Source organism: Rhamphochromis longiceps, linkage group LG12 (genome assembly GCF_057381845.1).
Source record: "Rhamphochromis longiceps isolate RC_006_pf linkage group LG12, R_longiceps_female_GT1.1, whole genome shotgun sequence".
NCBI lineage: Eukaryota > Metazoa > Chordata > Actinopteri > Cichliformes > Cichlidae > Rhamphochromis > Rhamphochromis longiceps.
Genome location: NC_140568.1, coordinates 3,308,383 through 3,320,256, shown reverse-complemented (window position 1 = coordinate 3,320,256; position 11,874 = coordinate 3,308,383).

Sequence of the window (11,874 nt, the reverse complement as noted above, 5' to 3'; positions counted from 1 at the left end):
TATGACCCACTGTAAAGACTGGATTTTGGTTTCAGTAACTTAACCTCATGGTACCAGGATATCCTCAGTGATGACAATGTACAATGCTACATTACCGATTTGTTCTGTTCAATTGTTTTGCCTTTGAGATATGCAGATAAATATATATTATGAGGTCTTTGTTGAGTCTCTGTAAAGAAAACAGATGTAAATAACTTGTTGCTATTCCTTCGCTGCAAGTTTACCATGTAAATTTATTAGGCTTTTTAACCATTTCTAGAAAAACAAAATCAAAACGAAACACGGGAAAATCACCTGCCTGCTGAATATTGCGGAGAGAGACAAGTGTGGCCGACGGACAGGAAGTACGAAGGGAGGGTGTTGTAAGGAGGCCTAAACGGATCATCTGCAATCTATGCAAAGCAGCACACAGCACCCTGCAGAAGAAATCACCTGGAGGGAAAAGACCATACCGGTGATACTGAGAGCAACCTGGATTTAACACCTGTTTATATTTACAAATGAAATAACGACTAAATAATTCAAAGACTTCCAAGTCACAAACTGGACCAGCCCCAGATAGAAAAATGAGGACACTGTTTAGTGGGCGGCAAAAGGACTCTCTCTGTCAACCTTGTGGTGTTGTGCAGTTGTTTTTCTTAGACTCTTGTATACAAAACAAGTAGAGTTTTAGGCGTGCAAAAAAAAAATGAAAATGAACATTCATGGTTTAAAACGTACGGAATAAAGTTTGGACCTAATGTCAAACATTTCCTGCTCATCTTTAATTCTGGCGCTCGACGTCAGCGCCGGCTGCCAGCTGTGACTTTGTCTGTGAGCCGGACCTGCTGAGTGCTATGTGTATGTGAGGTTGATAGGTTTGCCGGCGATGCCTTAGTTTCTAGCATTTAGAGCATTTACTCATCTGATACCAAGATATTACTTTAAAATCATAAAGCCAACTGACTTGGCTGGCAGAGTAGCCTAAGCCATCAGATCATTTGACCGTAATCTGTCATACATGGGCTGCAGAGCTCTTCACAGGGATCGATGAGATTGGGCCAAGGCAATACAGGCAGGGACTAATAGAACATTGATTTTGTATGAAAGCAGGTTTTGAGTGTTTGTGTTGCAGGTAACCGGTATTGACTGGCAGCCCAGCGGCATATTGACCCGCGGTCTGGACTCATTAAGAGGAGCAATGCCTGGGAGGCAGGCTATCAGTTGGTGGAAAAAGAGGCTCCCCTCTCTTCTCATATGCCTCCTCTCCTCGTGCACACCACTCATCTCCTTTTCTAATGAGGCCGGAAGGCACTCTGGAGTGGGCCGCAGAGGGAGCCCTGGGGTGCCCTGTCCTGTTATTGACAAGACCTCGGCTGCGCCTGCTGCCTGAGCAGAGACAGCCAATTCATCCCGATAATGCGCCGACTACTCATCTCGCTGCTGTGCGCCGTGAGGCCCACCAATCCCAGTCCCATGGTATCAACCCATAATGACAGCGTGGATCAAACCGTGGCCAGGTCATTAGGGGATGTTATTGAAAATCAATAGTGCTCCTGTGTCTCACGCACTCCAACAGGGTTTTTAAAGGGCTCCTTGAAAAGACTGTTTGCCAGAATGTGGTTGGCGTATTGGGAAGACTTAAATCACTATCGCTTTCAATTTAGCCTCTCGGTAATTGAACCACATATTCTTCCTATGGGTAGCATCTGTCAGTGGCCGGCCTCACTTTAGCTCTGTGTGCTTTCAGTCCTAATAATCTAGTCAACAGCAGACACTTAACCCCTGTACCTGTTACCACATAGGGATTTTTTTTCTTCCTGTAACTGTTATTTACTAGGCGAGCTTTAGTTGGAGAAAACCACACACCTTAGATTCCCCCCCACCCAACTCAATCACTCTGTCCTGTGCTCTATCCATTTTACGGCTGAGTGTGGAACGGCCCTCCGGAGATGAAAAGCTCCATCAATTTCACTCATCGTCTGGCAAGGTCAATTTATTTCAGCACACAGTCCATCATCAGATGGGAATCAATTGACACATTGCCTGGCATATCCAACCCAAGGTGGATTATTACAGAGCTTGCAATTGTCAGCTTCTTACTAGAGCTATTATTCATGTGTCCGGGGGATTTTTTTTCTTTCTTTTCTTATTTTTTGGAGATTTTGTACAGTTTTCTATATTTATTTGATCACAATTTCCTATGTGATGGAACATTGTTACTTTGACGGGACTTAATGTAAGAGCGTGTCGCAAAAAAAAGCGTCTGGTTTTCTTTGACACATTTCTCCACTGTAATCCCAATTAATAGGATACGGTGGTATCTGAGGTAAGACATTGTTTTATTGTTCCACTAATCCCCTTCATTTATCTGTGAGAAACCTGAATGCTGAGGGTTTGGGATTGAATTTTCATGGTCTCAAATACCTCCAAAAAGCGCTTGGCACAGTGCTCACCCCAGATTCAGAGAACAGTGGAACAGGCCTTAAGGGGCTTTTATGGAGCACAATGGCAGCTAATAACACAGTGCCAAGCTAATAAGATGGGCAGCTCTTCCCCCACTGATAAAACATGTATGAAAGCATTTTTGAGCCTCTATGTGGTGGCTCCCAAGATCCTTTTTTTCCCCCAGCGAGAGCTAGTGCATTAGTTCCCATTTGAAAGCTGTTTTGAAATGGAGATTGGTAATGAGACCTGGGGCCCCCTCCGTGATCACATTTGCTGGGGCCTCCACTGGGCCTCATGATTTGAGAGACCGCAGCTTTGCTCAGAGTTCAAGTCCATCTCTGCGGGGGTTAGAAAACCCTGATGAGAGCCATTCTGAACCACTAAGCTATATCTGAACTGCGAATTTAGGGAGAGCGCACAAGTCAAGGGCTTTGGCAGCGAATCCTTGTCGCAGCACTCTTTCTAGAATGCGTGTTGTTTTGACCACCTAAAAAGGCTAGCCGCATGCATCCTTCCATGTTCCCGTCTTTTTTTAGCTCTCTGTGTCAACAGAGCGGCAGCTGACAAAAACCAGGCCAGTCAGTGGTTAAGGAGCTGACTTGGAAACAGCCAAATGGTGTGAATTCCAGGCCCTGGTGACAAAGTGCTGTCTAATGTCTTTTCACCTCTGGACCTATGACAAATATTCCAGCTGTCTCACAGCGCAGCTACCATTGCTAGGCAAGCAGACCAAGTAATGCAGCCCAGAAGAAAGAGGATACTTGAATCGGTCACAGAGGAACCTCAAAGTGCACAATATGAGACAGGGAGGAGAAGAAAAGAATTAGAGGAGATGGAAAAGAAGGAGGTCCAGAGCAGCCACCGGGCAAAATAAGTTTTCCACTTTGATTCAACTTGGAGGATTTTTCCAGCCTTTAGTGGAACCTCACAATCTCCAACACTGGCCGTATTATGTACACAAACCATAAAAATGAATAACATTTATGCAGCTGGGCACATCTGGCAGTGATAGGACTCTCATTCACAGACTCACAGGATGGCACTGTGGCGCCACGCTACCCTTTCTGTTCTATGCATGGACATGAGGCACAAGAAGACAAAACGTGGGCGGTGTAAAGGGAGTTTCTGAAATGCTTCGAATGAGTTTAAGAAAATAAGAGATTTCAGGGCAAAATGGAGGCCATACGTGGCTCGTCCAATTTGGCAGAGCCGGCGCGCATGATTAGCCGTAGAGACGTTAATCAAAAGTGGCTCAGTGTTTGAAGGGGCAGTGAGAGGCGCTGCCAGCTGGTGACAACATGGCTTGTGTGCTCGGGCCAAGAGTGAAGTTTATTTGAATACGGATCTTGCCGTGACCGTATTTCTCCAGAGCTCAGTTAGCAGAGCGTTCCCTGGCTCATCACTGGGATCGCCTCAGAGCCGTTGGCACCCGGGAAGGCAGAAGGTTTTTTTTTCCAAGCCACAGAATGAGAATTACGATTTAGTCCATCCCCTCTGGTGGTGTGGGCATATTCATAAGTATTCATTCAGTTTGACGCTGGCACAGACACGACACCTAGTTCTTGGCTCTCCGTGTGTGAGGATTTTATTTTGAATATGAAACTATGAAATTGACAAAAAGGCTGTTTTTGCATTCTGTAAATTAACAACACATTTGAAAATCAAACATCCCATTTTTCCACTTAAAATCATGCGAGACCTCTACTGAAAACACGAAGCTTAGTTATTCAGCTGTCAGTTTTCCCTTAGAGCCAAGCTTCAAGACCCAGTGCAAAGCACAACTCTTAGGAGTAATGCGGTGGGATGTGTTTGATCAAGTAAATTCTTAAGTTTGTTTTCAGCTCTCTCAGGAGGTTAGAGGAGGGTTTGTTGGGGGTGATTTACTGTTACTATTAGCATTATGGCTTTATTTACAAAATATTCTATATTTTTATATAATTACAAAAGCAGTGACAACAGTGTTTTTGGATGATTTACAATTTCACTCTTTCTTCCGATTGGGTTCCCAATCAGACAAAGACAAAAAGCAGGTAGGCGGGGCTTCTTCTGTTTGCCTGAGATGACCATATTAGGGATATCCACTCTCAGTGACATCATACACAAGGAAATACAAGAAAAAAATGTCAGAAAGCAAACGTTTCAAGAAGTCCAGATGTTTTCAGATTTTTTATAATCCTTGCAACTGTTTCGGGGGATGAACAAACGGCTTTTTTTGTATATTTGTCATATTTACATGTTTCAGATCATCAAACAAATTTTCACATTAGACAAAGAAAACCCGAATAAATACAAATTGCAGGTTTTCAATGATGGTCTCGTTCATTAACAGCTTTCCAAGCCTAACCCTATCCCTGTGTGAAAAAGTAGTTGTAGAGTATGAATGGCAGGCCTAAGGTCATACAGACCATCTCAATTGAATTTAAGTAAATTGGAACTTTTGTCTTGTCAGGTCACAGAATATTTTCTCAAAAGTCTTGAGGATCATTAAGATGTTTATTGACAAATGTGAGATGAGCCTTTGTCTTCTTTTTGGTCAGCAGGTGTTTTCTCCTTAGATCTCTCTCATGGATGTCATTTTTCTCCAGTCTGTTTCATATTGTTGAATCGTGAACACTACCTGTAACTGAGCCAAGTGATGCCTGCAGTTCTTTAATGTCGTTCTGGGTTCTTTTGTGACCTCCTGGATGAGGCTGGCCACTCCTCGGGAGGTTCACCGCTGTTTTGTCCATTTGTGAATAATGACTCTCACTGGAGTTCAAGGCCTTAGAAATGGTTTTGTAACCTTTTCCAGACTTATGGATGTCAGTGACTTGGTTTCTCAGCTGTTTTTTAGACCACTCATGAAGTGTAGTTTTTTTTAGGCTAATTCACATTGTCAGACAGGTTCTATTTAACTGATTTCTTGATTCAACAGGTCTGGTAGTGATCAGGCCTTTGTGTTGCTGGTGAAATTGATATCAACTTTTTTTTTAAATTGTGGTTAATCACTGATAATTCATGATTTAGATTCATGTAATTACTTTTTGCACAGGGTCAGGTTTGGAAAGCCTTTTTCGCTTTATCAATGAACTCATCATTAAAAACAGCATTTTGTATTTACTCGGGTTATTTTTGTCTAATATTAAAATCTGTTCGATGATCTGAAACATGTAAGAGATCAGGAAGTGGAAACTGTACAAAAACTGTACAATTCATCATCTGTATGTGAGGTCATTCTTTGTGTTTTTGACTTCTTTCAGCAACACACGGTCAATGCCACTGTGGCCACAACGGTCACTAGACTGACTTTGCGTTCTCATCGAGTTGTAATGTTCGTCCACAAAAACACTGAATGCACCCACAGCATAGTGGAAAAGGGCAAAGAGATTGTATTCTTCATAAGACTGGCTTCAACCAGGCGTTTCAGCATTCCAGGGCTGGCTTCAGCCCCGCCTCCCATGCTTCTTTGGAAATTTGTCTGGCAGCAAACATGCTTTGAAAGGCTCTTATCTCCTATCTAGCCAGGAGTTTCATGCACCAAAACAACAAACCCTATCTTATCTCAGTGTGTTCGTTAATGTCACAGCTTAAGGGGCTTGTTCTTCCACTTGCAATGGGGCTTGGAGAGCAGATTGTTTGCAGATTAGTAAATGCGGGCCTCTGGAGGTCTTGGAGCTAGTACAAAATACTTGTCTTCTCCCGCAGATGTTCATGTGCGCACACCTCACCGTATTGGCGGCCCTCCCACTTTCCCGTGTCAAATGGCAGGAGTACCGCACAATGGCTGGTAAGCATCATTACCCACAGTCAGATCTACAGCGATAGTTCTCTCATCAGAGTGCCAAAACAATGCACGATAGCTACACGAGGCTACAAATGTTGCTGATGCGCTTCTTCTGTTGCACAAAGCCCTAATCTGTGATACCTCCTGAACCACCTGCAATACTTGATGCCTTTTGCCCAGCCTGTGTGGCCATGTTCACGACCATCCCTCAGTGACACAGGAGAGCAGGCGAAGCTCTACTGGCTTCAGCCATCTGGCTATCTCACACAGCCCTTGGCTACACAGTGGCTCACTCAGCGATTGATTGGGGTGTTGAAGGCCAGCTATTTAACACATCAGAACAACAAGTACTGCTATCATGCTGGCTCCTTTTCATGTCTCGTTTCTGTGCCGCCCAAGAATGCCTCTTATCTCTTCCCTTCTGCTTGTTGGTTTAAGCCAGACAGCATATGCCCACATTCCCCCTGTAATAAACCATTTTGCTTTCGGTGTAACCCTGACAGACAGAAAGGCTGCAGCTGAGCTGCGATTGAGGGGGGGGGGGGGGGGATGGCGGTTTAACCCTTGTGTTGCTCGGTAAGAAAGAAAAAAAATAAACAATAAAATCTGCAGCCCACTCTCCTGTTGGTGCACCCAAAGACTGACAGATGAAAATAAAGCCCTATGTTCCATATCATTAAATCCTCCTCTCTCACCTGATTACATTCTTATTAGTGTCTCCATTCTTCTCCCATTATTGTTACTTCTAGTGAAACAGGTCTGGTAATGTGCTCTCACTCGCTGGATGCACAACCTGCTCATTCCTATCTCTGATTCTTTGTTGCAGCCGAATGGTTTTTAAATGAAAAGTGTGAGTGCTGTGTAATTATATTTCTGGGGGTATTATAAAATCAAATATCACAATGAATGTAATTTTATTTGCTTGTAATCTCTCTCGCCCAGGCTAATAGGCGTTTTCGAAGGGCGCGCCTGGGGGGGGGTTTAAACAGCCGACCATCTCCAAATAGAATGGCTGCTCTCTAACTCTCCCGCTCTGCTCCCTTTGTCTTTGATATGCAGGCAAAGGAGCTTGACAGTCTGGGAGACGTGGGAGATTTGTCGGCCTGTGATCTCCATGCCTCCCTGACAAATGAGCGCCTTTGGCAGGGCTGCTGGAGGTATGGCTTCTCTGCCCTGCTGGAATCCTGATGAGACTACTCTGGACCTGCTGGTAATGAAGTCAGGGCACAGGACCAACCTGCTGCCAGAAATGACCTTTAATCTACACACATGCAGGCCATTTGGCATGCGATGACTCAGAGTTGCACAAGCAGCTTTGTGCTATTACATCAAGCACATTTTTCACTGAGATGTTACTAAAATAGACCAAAAACACACAAGTTCAGTCCTTACAGAAATACAGTCACCACATCTTTTTTTAAGCTTATTTAAGAGAGAGAGAGAGAGATGCTGCTATGTGGAAAATAGTTGTTTCGTATTTTTTGGAACAATATGTTACGGCTGATGTTTTATGTGTATTCTTCTTGTTGGGCAATTTAGGATGCAATCACCATCCAGTCAATCTTCATTACATCGGACTCCACTGCTCCACCAAGCACGCAATTGCTTGACATTGATTCTGCAGATTCTTTCAGCCCATGTAATTCCTCACACGGAGCCGTGCAAGTAAAGATCTTTCCACCGGCGTGTCTGTGCAAAGTAAGACGTTAACAAATCACAACCTTAAAAATCTGAATCCCCTCTGACGATAAATGCGCTCATTTCAGCTCCACGCTGAGCATTAAATAGCTGACATTGATCGGGTGCATTTCCCATTCCACAGCGAGGAATATGAAAGCCTCAGTAGGTCCAATCCAACATGGTTGCCTTTGATTTCAGCTCCCACTTTCAGCGCGTCTCTCGGTATTGACTCACAGGAAGAACAAGCACTACCCCTTGTGGCCCAGTTGGCCCAGTGCACTGCGGGTGAATGACACATCCAGCTGCTTCTGGGCCCCTCCTGATAAGTTAACCTTGTGATCACATGCTAATGCCTGATTAATGTTGCAGTAATTAGACACAGCCTTTCACACTTAGTTAAGAGGACATCCTCCAGCAATTAGCCCGAGCCGGAGAGAGATAATTTCAGAGAACACAGCCAAATCACGTTCTTCAGCTCGCCTCCATTCCCACTTGGCAACATTAAGGTTTATTTTCTCATTATTTCATTTAATTACTCGTTTGATGTTTCATGCAGCTGCCACAAGTAATCTTTGATCCAATTAGGAAATGCTGATTGACGTGAGCGTGCGCATGGGATTCAATAAGCTGCCTTCAATTTGATGTTGTGACTATATCAGGGGATCTGTAGAGGTTTCGCGTTCTCCACTGAATGCCATCTAATAGGTTAATAATCTCCCTTAAAAATGTTTCTTAATAGATGGCACACCTTTGTTTGCGCGTGTGTGCACAACACGCGTGTGTTCCAGCACGTGCGCACTGCGCAGTTTCTCTAGCAGATATGGAGCAGCGAGGAATGAATGCGCTAGTGAGGAGAGGGCCCTGCGCTCACCATCCTGCCGCCTGCCCATTAATAATACATTGGCACAGAGTAGATGGAGGTTTGCTGAGATTAGTCCTTCATTAAGGACTCGTTTGCTTTTACAGAGACACCTTGGTCTTTTTTAACCAAGAAGAATCAGCCCACTTGTAACGGGACTGGAATCCTATATTATATTATATTATATTATATTATATTATATTATATTATATTATATTATATTATATTATATTATATTAGTCGTTGCAGTGTGAAAAGCGACTAGAAGCACTGTGATTTCCTATCAAGACAAAGTAAATGTACATTTAATAACTGTGCATCTGTAGTTGCATAACTATTTGCGTCTAACTGGAGTGGATGAGCAACTACTCCTAACTTTCAAATGCATTAATGTAATAGTATTTGCTACATACGAAACACAGAAAACTGGTGCAGGTGAGTCATGTCTTAATATAGGTCACATTACAGTACAGTAAAATTCATTTAGTTCCCAAAACTGTGTGGAAATATCTGTGCAATTAATTCCCAGCACATCTTTAAGGAACCTTAAGAGTTTTAGGAGCTTGAAATGGAGCCTTGTCGTGTTACCAGGAAAGATGCGCGAACCATTTGGTGGATTGAGTTTTAAATGTTGGGGACTGTTTTTCCTGACTACAAAATGTTGGTCCTGCATGTTACAGGTAACTTAAAGCATTCACAGACTTATTTGATACCACATAAACAGTTATAAGTATACCATAGACATTTTACTTGAGATCCAAGCATTGTATGACACATTTAAGTTGCATTAAAATGGTGCAAAGGCAGAAGAACCTACATTTTTCTTTGCATTAATTACCCTCTCGAACTCTCAAAGTATGTTGAAGAATAGAAGGGAAAAAAAGTTTTTTACTGTGTTTGAAGAAAGATATGCTTGTTGTAGTGTAGAAGTAGTGTCATCATTAAGTTTGTTCAAATGGTGCTGTGAAAAAGTCTTGAGCCACCTCCAAGTTCTTTATATTTTTTGTATTATTTCTTACTCCACGTTTTTAAAGATCAAAGTTTTTCTTTGGACAATGGCTGCTTTTATGCTCCTTTTCAGTCCAGTCCTTGTTCCTGATCATTGTCGGAGGGGTGTTTTTGTTTATCTAGTTCTTGAACCACTGTTGTGTTTACACATGACAGACAACCAGTTCTTTTCTGTCTTTAGACACTTTGCTACCAGGATGCTGCAAACATATTTGTCCCCATTTCTTTAGTTGGATCTATGAAAAATAAATACACAAAATTCTGTTTTTGCCTTGTTCACCAACAAGGTGATTTCCAAAGAGATGTTAGCCATAGTGTGTCCTTACTAGACTGGACAAGTGGAGGACAAAAAGAATAAGTGGGAGACCTAAAAGAACCTCTTACAGCAGGTGAACAGTATCTGAATCATTTGTTTGAATCTGAGCAGAGCGTAGAGCCCTGTACATTTCAGAGCACTCGGATTATCAGTAGACACTAGTGACTTGGTTCCACTTGCAGTCAAACATGCCCATGTTATAACACTGACTCCACCATGCCTGACAGCTGTGCAGCCTATTTCAGATGTTTGTTTTTTCAGTGGAACCAGGTATTTGCATCTCATAGTAAACTCTCTGTATTCAAATTCGTGAAGCCACTTTCTGGATTGTAGACTCTGACAGTGTGCACCTGCCTTCTTCAGAGAGTTCCTCATTTGGCTAAATATCATGAAGGAGTTTCATCCATTACATTTCTTTGCAGTCTTTCAGCCCTTTCAGTGTTGCTGAGCTGGCCAATGCATTTCTGCTTTCTATAGTATTTTGTATATTTAGCCACTGCTAAAGGTTTTATCATCTCTCTGATAGGATAATTTGTCTCACTTGCATCCAGATCTGTTTGGATATCAGAGTTCACTGGAAATTTCCTGTGAGATTTCCAGATAATTTTGAGCCTCTGAAAATTAGAGACTGTATATAAATGGTCTCAAATGCAAACCTTTCTTAAAGGCTTGAATTAAAGCTAAAAGGATGTTGAGTGTTTGATTTAAAATCCATTGTGGTGTGCACAGAGGTCAAATTTAGCAGGAAAAATGTGTCAGTGTGCAAAAACATATCTAAATCTATTTAGTGAGTGACATAAAGAATTGGCTGAGGTTTTGCTGATTCTGGGATGTTTACAAGCTGGTGATGCAGCAAAATATGACAGCTCTATAAGGCAAAACACAAAGGCATGCAAAAAAATACTTCATGTGGGGACTCAGGAAATTTAACAGCCTTTTAATTTTAATGGGGAAAATATTTTTGTCTGTCATGCTGTCTTGTTTATAATAGCTTGAGGGATAGGTTTTGCATATTCATGCAGAGACTGTTCCTGTGTTGTTAACAACAAAATAACCTCGCTACAAAGTCCGCTGTGAAGCTCTTTTGGAGCTTATCACCAGCCCCTCTTCAAATCCCAGTTATTGTTTTGAAAACTTTAAGGACTGAATGGAATAAACAGATTTACTTACTGGAAACATCTGCTGGAACTAAGTGAAACACAAAGGCCCACAAATCCATATTGATTCATGTATTTCTGACAGTCCAGTATTTGAGCATGTACAGGTGCGGCGGTACGAAGCCAAGACATTTGGTTTGCAAAAATTAAATTTAGAGTCGAGCTGGAACATTTTCATTACTCAAGCCTGCAGCATTCAACTTTGGAAGACCAGAAATGTCTGGAGTACTTTATCTACCTCCTCATCGTTACCTGTCAGCAGTGGAGGACAGCCAGGTGCTTCAGCTCTAAGTGTGCGTATAAGGGGGGGGGGAAGTATCTCATCTAGAACCCAGAGGTGGGCAGATCAATCCAAATATTGATTCTATAGATACCACCGCTGGTATTGGTGTCAGATCAATACTAGGATCAATACTTTTCATCAAAACAGCCTTCTGGTTTTTTGTTTTTTTTTTTTTTTTTTGGAAAGGAAAAATAAGCCTCAAATTAGCCTTTTTGTGTTGATTGTTACATCTGTTTTATTTATAGCCTACAGTAACTTAAACAATCAAAAATATTTACATTACCATTTGTATTCCAGCTCTCTAAAAAATCTCGGTTTCAAACCCATGAAAAGCTGAAAGATGTGTTTTGTTGTGTTAACCAAGAATTGTGGGATAGAAAA